This window comes from Dryobates pubescens, chromosome 30 (genome assembly GCF_014839835.1).
Source record: "Dryobates pubescens isolate bDryPub1 chromosome 30, bDryPub1.pri, whole genome shotgun sequence".
Lineage (NCBI taxonomy): Eukaryota > Metazoa > Chordata > Aves > Piciformes > Picidae > Dryobates > Dryobates pubescens.
Genome location: NC_071641.1, coordinates 3,815,595 through 3,831,021, shown reverse-complemented (window position 1 = coordinate 3,831,021; position 15,427 = coordinate 3,815,595).

The window sequence follows — 15,427 nt, the reverse complement described above, 5'->3', positions numbered from 1 at the left end:
TTATAAAAACACCTTTGTAGTGCCACCTCCTCAGGGCATTTTCTCCAGAGCTGAACTACTTGTTGCTCCAATGGATAATGAAATAAATATTTGTGTGAAGTGAATGTGGTAGCACAGTTGAGAGTTGATTGAAATGAGCTATCATGTTACTCTAAAGACACATTACTATAAAAAAGTGAATGAAGAGGAGCATTATAAGGGAAAACATGACTCTACATCTCTTTAAAAATACCTCAGCTAGCAGAACAGAGGTACTGATTGTACTTGTGTTATTTGATACTGGTTGACCCTTGTCCTGATACAAAAGCTCCTTCAGCTTCAGAATCTGTGGCATGGCTGTACCTCAAGCAGCAGACAGCATCTATGTTGACAGAAGTGGATGATGAACTGGATCCTTCAGAGTTGTCCACAACAGGGAGCCAAAACTGAGCTCAGGTAAGAGAGAAATTTGATGACAAGTTTCATGGCTAGGAAGGAAAGTCACTGCCCACTCATTAGTGAAAACAGATAAAAAAGAAGATGCACATCAGATTGCTGTGCAAAATTACTAATGTTTGGTTATAACAGCAGTTGTGCAAGGAAAGAAAGATGGGAAGTTGTAAGCAATGTTTACATGCCTGTGTGCACTCACACAATGTGACTGTACTTCTGTGCATCATTTGTGTCAGTGAAGGGAAAAGAGCTCAAGCTGAGAGAGGAACGCTGCATGAAAGTTTGAGTTTGAGGTGGACTGGACCTGAAAATAAGTCATGATTTCACAGTTACATGTCCCTAAGGAAGTGAATTCTGACCCAATCCTCTAAGCACTCTGCTGCCAGAATCCTGCCTCACTTTAGGATATGGAAGGCGTTAGAGTCAGACCTCCCAATATTGTGTTTCCCTCTTCTGCATCATTTCTATTAATATCAGTAAAATAATAAACTGTCTGGTTTGAAATATACTAGAAACAAGCGTGTTGCTATGCAAAATAATGCTGACTTTAAAAAGTTAAGCAGATGTTTATGGGATAATTTCCTTTGTTTACAAGATAAATGGAAAGAAAACCTAAGCCCTTAGAATTCCCTGCCTTGAAACTGAACTATGTTAAGAAAGTATTTGTGCCTCTCAGTGAACAGCTCTGCCTTTTTGTATCAGCAACTGTCTACCCTTTTTGTGTGCCATCAGAATAGATGTTTTTTTAGGCTATTTCCCCAAACATGAAGCAATCCTATTAGCACATGCTGAAATGATAAACCTTTTTCTTAGTTTTATGAAGTTCCCCCTATTAAAGTTCTCAGGGTGCTGCACAACGTGTGGAAATGCAAAACATTAGTGGACATTGTTAAAACAGATAAAAAGCCAAGGAACATGGAACTGTTAAAAAAGGATTATTTTTTCTCAAAGTAAAGACAGCCTGACAACTCCAGAGTCACAATTTCCAGAGCTTTAGCCAAAAATTTCATCTCCAAAGTAATTCCAAACTGAAGTCTGTGCCAATCACATGGTAGATGAAGTACCCCATGCTGTCTGGCATACTCAAGAGGGCAATTCTGGGCCTCCATCAGAAGGAAGAAACACATTCTTGCTACATTGGTAATGTTTATCTGTGGTCTAGCATTACAACTGGATCTGGTGAAATAAATTGCTCTAGTTTGTTATGCCTTAAAACATCAACAGAAACATTCCAGATTTCTTGCCCCTCCCCCCCGGTTTCTTTTGTTCCTGCACATTTTGATCCAAACATGATTGTTTAGGTTTTATGTGTGTGTGTAAATGTGAATTAATATATAGAATCCCAGCATGGTAGGGTACAGAGGGGACCATCATCTAGTCCAACTCCACTGCTAAAGCAGGGTCACCCACCGCAAGCTGCCCAGGATCACAATGTCCAGTCAGGTTTTGATTCTCCCCAGATAAGGAGACTCCACAACCTCACTGGGCAGCCTGCTCCAGGGCTCCAGCACCCTTACAGGAAAGCTTCTCCTCCTGTTCAGATGGAACCTCTTGGATTCCAGTTTGTGCCTGTTGTCCCTTGTCCTGTTACTGGGCCCTTTAGCTCTTGCTGAGCATTGAGAAGATCCATTATCAGTCTGCTCTTCTCCAGGCTAAGCAACCCCAGGTCTTCCAACCTCTCTTTATAACATTTTTATTAGAAAACGAATCCAAGGGGTTGATCTGGACAGGTTCTTTTGGTCTACTGAGCTGCTACTCATCAGCTAAACCCTGCAACAGGCTGAGGCTGAACAGTAACAACTTTGTCACTTCTGTGCACAGGTTGAAGCCAGCTTGCTTCCCAGGTTGTGCTGGCTCAGCTGCATTGCAGTACATTGTTAGACTTGTGTCTGTCTGTATGCCTATGACTGCTTGTTTAAAGTGTGTTTGGTTCTTTGCCCTTTTCAGCTCCGGTTGCTGATGACTAGATCTGATCAGATCGTCTCGCTCAGAGCTGCTGTCTCCTGGTTCACATGCCCCTCTGCTAAGGTACAGGTCAGTTTTTAAACCTGGTTTATTTCTTAAAATGTTGTGACCTTTGAAATACTTTTAATAGTCATTTGCACCCTGATAGATAACCTGGTGTATGCCAGCAGTTTGGTTTTGGTACAACAGGAGGCAAGATTCAAAGTTGGCCTTTTGTTTACTTGGTGTCTAAAGAAGCTTAAAGAGATGCTTGAAGCCTGAACTGCCTGGCCTGCAGGGAGGGTTGGATGGAAGGGGGAGTGCTGCTGCTCATGGAGCTTGATTTCCAAGTCATCTGCTGCTAATCTAATCACTCCATGTTCATAATCAAATCACTCCATGTAGTCGGAATGTTGTTTCTTAGCCTGTACTTTCGAGGTTAGTCTGAGTGAAGTCCCTTGCTAGAAATGTTGCCCTGAAGATGAGCCCTTTTCCTTCCCCGGGCTGCACAGTTATGTAGTAGCTCTACTGCTATAGATCTCTCTAAACCCAGAACTGGTGCTGATTTATTGACAGTGGTAAAGCATAGATAATATTAAGCTTCTATAAATGTTCTTACACTGGTTTCACTTTCCACTAGCTGAGCAAAATATTGGATGGTGCTGATGCTGAATCAAAAAATAGGCCTGTATCTAGTAGAAATGTTTGTGTGGGTACCGTGGTTGACATCAAATTTCTGAAATTAAGTTGAAACAGTGGATTAGGCATCTCCAACTTTAAATCTCAGTCTGCAAATCTTTCTTTTTTTAATTATTCCTTGTTCCTCCCCCCTGCTGCTACATTATCTAATGAGTAGTAGATGGCAAGCACAGAGTTCTGTTCCTCTCCAGAGTGAGAAAGGACTACACAGAGATGCCTCATCCCTTGCTTTGTGCCTGCCTCCCCAAAGAAGAAATGAAATAACAAGCTGTTAAAACATTATCTCTGGAATATCTAATTAAAGGGAAGTCTATTCAACAGGGAAGTAATCCTAACTGACCTTAATGTGGATGTATGGCAATAGTGGGTGTGAGTGAACCAGTAAAGCACCCAATTTATGACTCAGGCAGGCGGCTGTGTGGCGTTTGTGAAAGGCATGTTATCAAGCTTGCTCTTCTCAGATCATGTCAGTATGTTCACCTGGAAGTGAAGTAACTCAAATTATCATTTCTTAAATGTGGTGTACAGAAAGAAATGCAGTTTGAAATAGTTAAGTTTCAGCCAAACAGGACCAAGTAAGTGCTGCTCAGGGAGGACTTCTGGACATGTCTAGTCCAGCTTCTTGCTCAGGCCTGACCCTTGGCAGCACCGGATCAGCTGAGTAGTGGCTTTGTTGCTGTGTCAAGAAAGCCTCTAAAGAGGGAGCTTGCACAACTCTCCAGCTGACCTGTTCCAGCAGTACAATGAAGTGCTAGAGGACAATATTTTGCTAATAACCATCCTGAGCCTTCCAGCCTGCTGTGTGAATGCTGCCTCTCAGTGCATCATTGGGCAGTACCAGAAAGTTTGGCTGGATCCCCTTTGTAAGTATTCCTCAAGTACTCACAGACTGCTCTTAGCCACATCTTCACCAGACCAAAGAAACTATTTTCCTCAGTGTCTTCTCACACATCTTGTGGCTCTGACCTATCTTATTTATTATTGGATCCTGCCCTATTTCTCTGCTGCCCAAAGTTTGTCACACTATGCCAGGTTCAGCCTGCAATATTCAGGGAATAAAATCTCTCAGCCTTGTTGTAGGAAGTGATTCTCAAAGCCTTAATCTGTCAATGGGCTAAAATCATCTGTTTGGATGTAAAACAGGGTTGAAAAACCATCCAAACACCTGGGTGAGCTTGCATTTTCTCCTTTCTGAGGTTGTGCAGTGGATTCTGTACATAGCAAAAGTGGAAACGGCAATTTACAGAGTATTGTGAACTGTGTCATTTACAGAGGCTGCTGCAGCGGTTCAGTGTCCTTCTTGTGTTGAGGGCCTCAGAGATGGATGCAATATTTCTAAAAGTAATTTCTGTGTAAAACAGCCTTATCACTGTGAAGATGGTGTATACCTTTCAGTATTGATGTTACTAGAATGTACAGTCAGAAAAAAGTTCAAGTATTTGTAAATGCGTGAGTTTCTGATATCTATCTGACCCATCACAAACAAATCAGACTAATGTATCTCTGTAAGTGGGGAGCACACTGAAGGTGGATCTAATGCCAAATCCTCCCTTTTTATCTTCTCCTTGTTTACTTCAAAGAGCTCTCATGAAGAAAACTCTCCTGGATGCCTCAGAGGAGACACATTTCATCTGTGCATGCTATTTATGCTTTTTTTCCTGAGCAGTAGCATCATGGTAACCCCTGCCAGCAAAGGGAGGCATTTGGTTGCTGTGGAGGAGTAACTAGAATTTGCACATAAGCATGACTGGACATTAGGAGAAGTTTCTATACTCAAGGTGTGGTCAGGCAACGGAACAGTCTGCCCAAGGAGGTGGTGGAGCTACCATCCCTGGAGGTGTTCAAGAAACACATGGATGTGGCACTTTGGGAGGTGGTTTAATGGTCGTGGTAGTCTTAGGTTCATGGCTTTTCCAATCAAAACATTTCCATAATTCTATGTATGTAGAACTCCTATTAATCTGGTGGCAGATGCTGGATACACCCAAGTCTCCAGTCTTCCATGGGTGCTTAAAATGCTACTTAAATGCTACTTCTAGACACATGAAGAAGCACCTTCATCTTGATGCCAAATTTAAACCCATGTCAGGCAAAAGGTCCACAAATTAATTATTTTCATGTCACCGCTCTGCTTTCAACTGGGAGGATGCTCAAACACATCAAGTTCTTCAGTGGGTACATGAAGAACAGCTATTATCATGTCTGCATGTAAGAGCTTAATTATTACAACACCCATGTGAAATAGGTTCTATTCTTTCCTCACTTCTTGCATTGTTTCAGGGATAGGGTTATGGCTTATTATACAGTGGTGCAAGTTTTGCCTTTTCTCTTCCTGAAGCTGTCTCATGTGCCTGGAATATTTTCATGTTCATTAAAGCGTCAAGAGAACGCTTACCTCTATTCATGATGGTCTAGCCCAGGAGTTAGGACACCCACAAGAGAAATGGGGTTACCTGGTCAGGCTCTTTATATGTCTTTCAAATTTAAAGCAAACAATTCTGGTGCCCCCAGCACAAGAAGGACATCAAACTCTTGGAGAGAGTCCAGAGGAGGCCATGAAGATCAGAGGGCTGCAGCACCTCTCCTGTGAGGATGGGGTGCAATAACTGGGGCTGCTCAGCCTGGAGAAGGCTCTGGGGAGACCTTAAAGCAGCCTTCCAGTACCTGAAGGGGACCTGCAAGAAAGCTGGGGAGGGTTTGTTGTGATAGGACGAGGGGGAATGGTTTTAGCTGTGAGGGTGGTGAGTCACTGGAACAGGTAGCACAGGGAGGTCATGCATGCTGCAACCCCTCCAAGGTGTTCAAGGCCAGGTTGAACAATTTGGTGTAGTGGAATGTGGCCCTGCCAATGCCAGGAAGGTTGGAACTAGATGATCTTTAAGGTCCCTTCCAACTCAAGCCATTCTACACTTTTATGATTCTACAAATAATGGAAACAAGGACTGAAACTCAGGCCTGCCAGCTCACTGGTGAGTGCCCAGACCACCAGAGATCAGGAGAAAACCCTGTGTTTGCTTTCAAACCCAGCATTTAGCTGTTTCATAGAATATGTACCAGCTCTGGCAGAAGGAGTAGACAGTGATTGTTTCTTCAGATTACGTGAGCCCAATTCAGAAAATCAGGAGAATCTTAGAGTAGCTTTTTAAAATTTCCCTTACTGTGGGATGTGTAGAAATAGAGGTATGTGGATCATAAAGCAAATAACTAATCCTTACAGAAGCCACATGAAGTATTTAAGTTTTAGTACTCATTCTGCAGATTGCTTTAATGATGGCATGCTGTACTGAGGGTGATTGCTGTGAGCAACCAAGCCATGAATAGAAAGAGTCCTGGTTCCTCAACTTCTGCTGTAATGAGCACTTCTTTCCTTACACACAGATTAGCTATAGAGTATTTAGAGTTTCACTAGAGAACTAGTTGCCTACAAGTGTATCATTTTAAGAAATTAATCACAGAATCTCAGCATGGTGGGGGTTGGAAGGGACCTCTGGAGGTCATCTAGTTCAACCCCCCCTGCTTAAGCAGAGTCACCCAGGGCTGGTTGCCCAGGATCACAATAAGCAGACAGGTTTGGAATCTCTCCAGAGGAGACTCCACAACCTCTGGGCTGTCTGCTCCACTGCCCTGGAACCCTCAGAGCAAAGACATTTTTCTTTCTGTTTAGACTAATGGCAGTGTGTATGTTTTTATGATCTCTTTCCTATGAAAGGAGAGATAAAGGACTCAAAGCATGGAATTTCTGAAACAGAAGGTGACTTTCTAGCTTTAAAATGAACATCCTCTATCCCTCCATCATCCCTTCCACCCCCCAAAATAAAGGCCCTGGTTAGATTGTCCAGTATATTCTAATACTACAAATGGAGAGTGTCTGCTATGCACATAGCCCAACAGAAGTATCAAGTACTGTGCTCAGATGTAAATTCTTGTGAGATCAGGTTCTATAATACTAAGCAGACACACATGTCTCAAATGGCATTTTAGGCATGCGTTAATGACCCCGAGGGACAGACCTTCTCATCTTATTGCTTAATTAATCAGTGGCCCAGTGGCACATTGGCAGGGCTCTTTTTCAAGCTGTGCCTCCCCTCAGATGGCAATCAGATGGTATATGGCTCTATCTACTTATGGGAAAGTCAGACCCCAATAAATAAAGTTTAATTTCCTGATTCCCCTAGGATACAGAGATTCTTTTTAACAATGCTTCTTCAGTTGAGTTGAAATTAAAAAAGCAGCATGATCAACATATTGCATAATATTTCATGGATGGAGTTGAGTACCAGGTTTAAAGACTTCAAGGGGAAAAAAAAAGGTAGAAGAGGACTGATGGGGGAAGACTTAATAGAGAAGCAGAATGTTTCCTGTATTTTTAATTCTGGTTTTGTTACTGGTGTTAAACTCTGCGTTGTCAGCTTTTAAGCATTACTGTGAAGGTTTTCTGTGCAAGTGTGGTGTCAGTTTTCACTTGGTCAGGCACTGGAATAGGTTTTCCAGGGAGGTGTTGGAGTTACTGTCCCTGGAGGTGCTCATGGAACATGTGGACATGGCACTTCAGGACCTGGTTTAATGGCCATGGTGGTGTTAGGTCAACAGTTGGACTCGGTGCTCACAGAGGTGTTTTCCAGCAAAACAATTCAATGATTTTAAGTGAAGCTCACAATCTTTTGGAATAAAAAGAACATTTAATCTTCTAAATATTTCGGAATCTGCAGTACAGCCAGATGCCATAGGAGGGCAGATGTGCTGAATGGCTTTATTTTGATGTGTGAGTGCTACATTAGTGTAAGATCCACTGTAGTGATCTGAATTATCAGATTCATACTGGCATCTGTGAGCTCTCAGTCATGTCAGAGAGCAACAACAGCTTGATTCGAACACAAATGGAAATAAGTCTCATGGGGTTTATGGATTTAAATATCTTTTCCCAGTCATTCATTTTTGATGCTTACAAAGTTCAAAGATTTTTCAGTCCACAGTTATTTTGTTTTGCCTTTGAGAGCCCACAATCTGGCTACAGTTATGTATTTAATCACAGACAATAGCCAGCAAATTAACAAAATGTATTCTTTAGTTTGCTACTTAGATTTAAGTCAACTCTTTCTAGCACCAGTTTTTCAATACATGCTGATTATGCTACAGTTTTCTTTAACCTTCAAGTTAAATTCAATCTTAAATAGAAAAGAGCTTTAGCCTCTGGGTTAAATAATTCCTTGTGAAATCTGAAATTCCATTCAGTCCCTATTTGCCTTTTCAAGTGGATGGAGAGATGAATGAAACTTGCTAGTGGAAGTAACATGTGTCTGTACTTTTTTCATGGCATAGGTGATCCCTTCTTGTAGAGTAATTGGGAGGTTCTCTGATACAGGGATGAGTTTCTACATGCTGAGCTTGTGCTGAGGTCCTCGCTGATAGACTGTTAGATTCAGAAACACCAACTCAGAAAATAGTTGTGATCTCCCCAGTCTGTCCCTTTGGCTCTGTTATTCCTGACCTCTGAGCATCGCAAAAGGGGGATGCCTGCTGAGTTGTTAAGCAGAGGCTGTTCTGCAACCTGGGAATTCTGCTTTCCTGTCAGGATTGTAGGACAAAGGCTTTTGATGGGCAGTACTATTTCTTCTGTGAGTGGAGAAAAATATCCAGCATCCTGAGCTCAAAGAAGACGACGAACGTTTCATCTATCTCATATAACGAAGTCCCTGAAGTGGAAGAGGGCTTGTTAAAGCAGTGAAGACATTAAGAGGCACAATTTCTAAGACAAATCCAGCCCTTCAGATACAGGAATGACCGTGTATCAGTCTGACCTTCTCTTGCTGTTCAGCTGACCTGACTTCTTCCCCCTGAGACTGGCTAAATCTCTCTCCAAATACACAGCAGCACCTGCAGAAGGGATTCAGCCACATTTTCTGCAGCATGAGGCAGCCCTAAACTCCTGTGGAAGCAAATATCCTTAGATTACAGGGAAGGTGGTGTGGAAGAGTGGTATTCTGTGTCCTCAGCCCAAACAGCCCACAGAAGGCAATCTTTGCTGTACTCTAAAAAGAAATTGTCAGAGGATCTGTTAGCTGATGGGTCAGCCCTTTCTCACAGAAGTGGACGCCTTCATTCCATATCCTTCTTTTATAGCACAATTTAGAACTACCAGGTTGTCCCAAAACTTACAGAGAAAGATCCTCATCATCTCCATCCTCTCCCTTATTCTCTGGTTGCTCTTTCATTTAAACTATCCAGATTCTGATCTTGCTGCCAAAGTAGGTATCAGAAGCCAGTATAGTAGCTGTCATACAGGCAAAAATCCTGCTGAGATCTGTAATACTAATTCATGTGTCAGAACACAGGCCAGCTGATCACTTTATTTATCTTGATGTGCAGGTGTCTTCTTGGATAAATTCAAAAGAGTCTGAGCCCATTGCCCTGTGTAGGATCTAAATCCTGGCATCTCATACAGCAATAGAGCCTGTCCCAACTGTTGATGTCTGGATGTCACATGGGAAGTTTGTGTTCACATTTCTTTTCTCTCTAATAACAAGAATCTGCAGCTTTTTTTGTACCATGAAAACCTCTCTCTCATCTTCTTGACTATAGGCTGAGAGGGTTGTAGCCCCTCTCCTGTGAGTTCAGGCTGATAGAATTGGAGTTGTTCAGCTTAGAGAAGAGAAGACTTTAGGGACACCTTCTGGTGGCCTTTCAGTACTTAAAGGGAGTCTCTAAGAAAGATTAGGACAATCTTTTTAGCCTCTTCCAACCCAAAGCATTCTGTGACTGTGATTCTAAGCCAGCATTGCTCTGTAACAAAGATGCAAAAACTTTTGTAGCCAGCTACGTTTTGCTGTTTCTTCCCTACCTCTGTCTGCTCCCATTTAACTCCCCCCAATAGGATTTGGGCACTGCATGTCTGGAAATACTGCATGTGCTCTGACACAAACCAATACCTTCAGCACTAATAATAAATTAGACACAGTGGGAATTTCAGCTTGTTTTTTTGTCCAAGGTGATACAATGGAAGTCATTCATAACGAAGGCAAAAAGTAATTGTTATGCAGCATTTTGGTATTAAACATGCCTCCCCAGATGACCCAGAGTACAAAGAGAATGTTTTCCAAGCTTTGTTACAGCCATGGTTGAGCAAAATGCATGTGAATGTCCTCTGTTTTGCATAAGTAGGATTTCTGAGCGTACAAAACATTTGTATTGTGTTAAGCTCCCTCCAGCCTCGCTACCTCACAAGACATATCATAGTTTTATCATTAATCAAAACAAAGCCAAAATCAATAAACATGCATAATCAGCAGCCTCTGATTCCACTATGCAAATCCACCTCATATGGAGGAAATGCTTTGGAATCTAAAATAGTTCTGCACTTTTTTTTTCCCCTCTCAGAAGTCCCCGAGCATTTTTATTTTAATATTTTATGCATCTGAGTGAAAAGAGTTCCTGTATTAGAGATAACAAGTTAAAAGATAAATGGTGGATGAGTCCCTTAATAGTTCTTGTTTACTTTGTTGTCTTTAAAGGCGGTTTACGCATCTGAAAGGCTGGCAATTACTTGACCTTTTCAGGCCCAGTCCTGCAAGAGCAGTTGTTCTGCCGTGTGCTTTACAGCTGGTACCAGGGCACGGGCAGCCAGTCTCTGGGCTCTGTGCCAGGGCCATTTGTTAATTAGTGAAAATCAGTTGTTCCTGATGTGCGGGGAGATCAAAGGGTTACCTTACAGGGGCACAGAAGTGATGTTCAGCCAGCACAAGTCTGTGTCCTTGCTGGGGTTGAGATACTGATGGGTACCTGCAGTTGCATGGAGCAAGGGCACTGCTTGGGAGACTTGAACCCCGCTTCTAACCTTAGTCAAAACTCAGCTCACATGCCAACAGACCATGCACATCATTACTGATGCATTCTCAGTGCTGTCCTGTTTCAAATTCCTTACCAAACACCCCTACATTATGATACAAGGAACATTACCATCTGAAGCCACATTCGGGTTTCAGAATCTTACATTGCTACTGTTAAGAACCTTTCTTGGTGCATGGTTCAAGTAAATGCTGCAAATTCCTTTAATCTGAATCATGTATTTCTAACAAGTGAGCTGTGATGGGGTAAATCTTAGCACCAACCACTTTTTATCTTAGTCTAAAGCTCGATGTGTCCACAGCAAGTACAAAGCACAGACCCAAGCCACAGGCACATCAACAACAAAAGGATTTAAATAAGACAAAACTCTACCAAGGCCAAAGTTAGAGGAAAAGAAGGATGAAGAAGATCAGTGGGAGAAAAGCCAGGCTGCAATTAAGTTGAAAAAGTTCCTTGTTTGCTAGTCAAATAATAAGCCATGTCAGAGCTGTAGAATTGGCTATTGCAGCATAATTGCATCTCTTGTGTATCTGTGGGACTCTGCTAACCACAGGCATGATCCTCTCGTGAGAGTCATCCCCTCTGAGCTGATTTATTAGAAATGTGAAGAGTTTAAAGGTGTGATGTTTATTTTATATCCTAATGAAATAAAGGATTCAGCAATCACAGATTGGGAAGCACAGTTTCAAACTGTGAGAGACTTTGAGACTTATTAATTTGCTGTGCATGGATTTCTGTTTGGCAAGTCATGCTTCAGTACATGTGCTCAATGCTTGTTTTCACAACCATGGTGTGTAAAAGCATAAAATAACATTTTAAATGCCTTTGGTGGAAATAGCTGCACACCTGGAGAAGAATGGTAGATGCCCTTCAGTACATGAAGGAAACCTACAAGAAGGTTAGAGAGGGTGCATTTTGCAATAGCTTGTAGTGATAGGGCAAGAGGGAATGGAGAAGGAGATTCCATTACCTCTGGGCAGCCTGTTTCAGGGCTCCATAACCCTTACAATAAAGAAGTTTTTCCTGATGTTGAGGTGAAGAAGAAGGTGAAGGTGTTGAAGTGAAGAAGGTAAAGAAGAACTGACATTTCAAGCCAGAACATCACATGATGCTCTTCTTCACTTAAATTGCTTTACTGCTGCTGCACAATGCTTCATATGTGTTTTTCCACCTCTCTATTCCTTAACCACACCACTCATCCAAAGGTGGTGGCTTCTGGCAGCAGTGAGCTCTACCAGTAGAACTCTGTGTGTTTCTCTTCTTGCTGTGTTGCATGCATGAAATACAATGTTGAGTCCTCTACACAAGCTCATTCTTTATTTTAAGTGTAATTTCTCATTTTGGTAAGTCTGAGGGCAAGCAGGAATTGTTGTGACCTGATGTGCCTTGTGCACAAACTCTCCATCACATCTTGTTGCACTAGGTTGTTGTTGAAAAGGAGAAGGTAAAATCCATCAGCCGAACCAGAAGAATCTATCTCCTGGTCTATCTGGTTTTAGCAAGCATGGTAGGGGAAATACAACTGAAGCCATTTCTTTATTGCTCGTGGCATATGTTCAAATAAATGAGGAACCTGACAGAGTGAGAGCAGTGATTAATATTTTTAAAGCTCTTGGGTTTCTCTGGCTCAAACTTTCTGCACAAGGGTGGAGTATTAACATGAATCACAAGCACGGAGCTTCGGTCTCCAGGACTGTCAACCTGGCACCTCCTATCATTGCTGCATTTCAAAAGGAGGGAATAAACTATAAATCACCTGATAATCTTGCAGGAATATTGCAGAAGGAAACAAACTGTGGAGTAAAGGAAAACATCATCTTTTCACGCGTGGTCTTCTCATCCAGGACTGTTAAGTTTTAACATCAGTGTGTACTGCTCTTCAAAGGGATGATACTCGCTGGATTTATTAATCTCTAGCTCCAGGGACTGCCATTTTCATTTAGACTCACACAGTGGTTTGTGTTTTGAAAATATTTTTTTCCCATGAGATTTCTGAAATGCATTGAAGAGAATAAATGGACCTTGCTCCACCCTGGAGAGGTATAATTAACTTCTTGGCAAAGATGGGATTGGAACCAAAGGAAACACACCCACTCCCCCCCCACCCCCCCTTTTATCTCCTTACCCTTCTCTAAACACTTTCATGACCTTGTTTGGAAAAGTTTTGCCCAAGTAATATCAAACAGAGGACTTTTTTCCCATGTCCTCCCCCGTTTTGTTGCACAGTGTGGTCTGTTTTAAATAAGCTGCACAGTGCAGTCATTTAAGGAAATGAAGATATTTCATAGCACGCTTAGCATTTGCATTTGAATATAGGCCACCCTGCTGTTTGATTAAACTGGAGTTTAAGAAAATTCTAAGACTGGAGGTTCATGTGCAGTGCAGCACTTCACACTCAGATTGCGAAGGTTGTGGAAGGGAAAAAAAAATGATAATATCCTTGGAAGTACATGACTAATGAGAATATATATAGCACTTCTGAGACAGCTCAAATATATAATTATTGTGAGGATTTCATAGACACATAAATATAATGATCTTCAGCTAAGTAAATTGCTACCTACCAATGAAATAAATATGGTCCCTTCAGAATTTGAAATAATTCAGTGCTGTAGGTGGTGGGAAATGATTCACCTTAGCTGTTATCTCTGGAACAGTAATATAGAAATATATCTGCCAGTACTGTTACATTTACATTGTTCTTCATATCCTGTGGAGTTTGTCAGAAGATCTGCGGTCCCTGCTGATTTCCACCCTCTTATTTTGATAAGGCTCCACACAGCATGGCTCAACAATGGCTTGGAGCAGCTAATATTGTTTACCACAGTAGGCATCTCAGCCATAATATTTTTCCAAGAAACACTGATGTGTTTAAAGGTCAGGTTGATACTGATTTGACTGCTAAACATGAACTCATTTTTCTAGGAGCAGAAGGGTGTACATGCCTTAGGATAAAGGTTAAATTGTTGTTTATGCACTCAATAGGTGGAAAACATAAGGCTTTAATACACAAATCATAACAGCTTGTTCTGGTCAGCCAGGGAGTTGTAGTGCTTTACATTAAATGGAAGCTCTGAATCCTCATCCCTCTTTTTGACTATCACTAGAGAAGAAAGCTCACTGAAAATGTCAGTGCTTGCCTGAAAGATCTTTGCAACCAGTTGAAACTTTTTTCTAGGCACAGTAGTCCAATACTTTTCCAGGACTTTCAATGGCACTAGTAAAATCGGATTTTTTTTTTCAGAGACACTGGCCCCTCCTGCTATGGGAAGAGGTAATGGAGGGAGGGAGAAATGGACTGCCCTACAAATTTGGATTTGCTGTCTTGCCATCTTCAGTGAAGTAGGAGTGATGTGGTGGTCTCCTTTTCCCAAAAGGAAGGGCCTCCTCTCCTCTTGTAGCTCCCACCTCTCCTGTTGATGTGCTTCTTCCTGCAGCAATGGAATCATGGTCAGTAAGGCTGGATTAGTCATGGACATTCTAGCAGGCAGCTGCACTAGACAGTACTCCAGTGGGGTCTCACCAGAGCAGAGTAGAGGGGAAGAATCACCTCCCTTGACCTGCTGGTTATGCTTCTCTTGATGCATCCCAGGCTCTGTTTGGCTTTCTGGGCTTCAGGTGCACACTGCTGGCTCGTGTTGAACTTCTCATCCATCAGCACCCCCAGGTCCTTTTCTTCAGGGCTGATCTCAAGCCACTCACTGCCCAGCCTGTATCAGTGCTTGGGATTGCCCCAGCCCAGATGCAGGACTTGTCTTGTTGAACTTGGTCATGACATTGGATTGGACCCACCTCTCCAGCCTGTCAAGGTCCCTCTGGATGGCATCCCTTCCCTCCAGAGTGTCTGCTGCACCACACAGCTTGCTGTCATTGGCAAACTTGCTGGGAGTGCACTCGATGTAACTGTCCATCTTGCCAACAAAGATGTTCTTTGCCAGCAGTCTCTTTTGTGCACTGTGTCCAGGCCAGTCACCCCTATCTTTGCCATTCCTCCCCTTGTCTTCCAGCCTCTTGAGGTCTGAGTCACCCTTTTAGCCATCCTATTTATACCTTTCCTTTCAACTTTCTTCTTTTCTTTCTGTAGTTAGAAAATCTTTAATGCCATGTTAGAATGAGACAACTGTAGCCTTGTGAGAGGCTAACACACTTTCCAAAGAAATAACCAGTTCTCTCTGACCACATTACATGTTTCCTTAACCACATGTTTGGGAATTCTGGGATAGGGCTTTTGGGGCTGTTCAGGCATCTAGAGGAGTCTGTGTTACAGGTGGTCCTGTGGTGCTGTTTTTCAGTACATTATTCAGCTTCTGTCTTCATGGGAGCAATGGGATATCTCTGCAGTAGACCAACACCAACTCCTTTAAGATCCCAAGTTTACTTATCAACATTGATAAGCACACAATTTCAGCTTTTAACTCTGCTTTGTAAAAGAATCAGTTCTTTTCACTGTTTCCTTTATTTCATTTGGGTTGCAAACTGCTTGAAAGTCTCAAAGTCCATCCAGGATTGT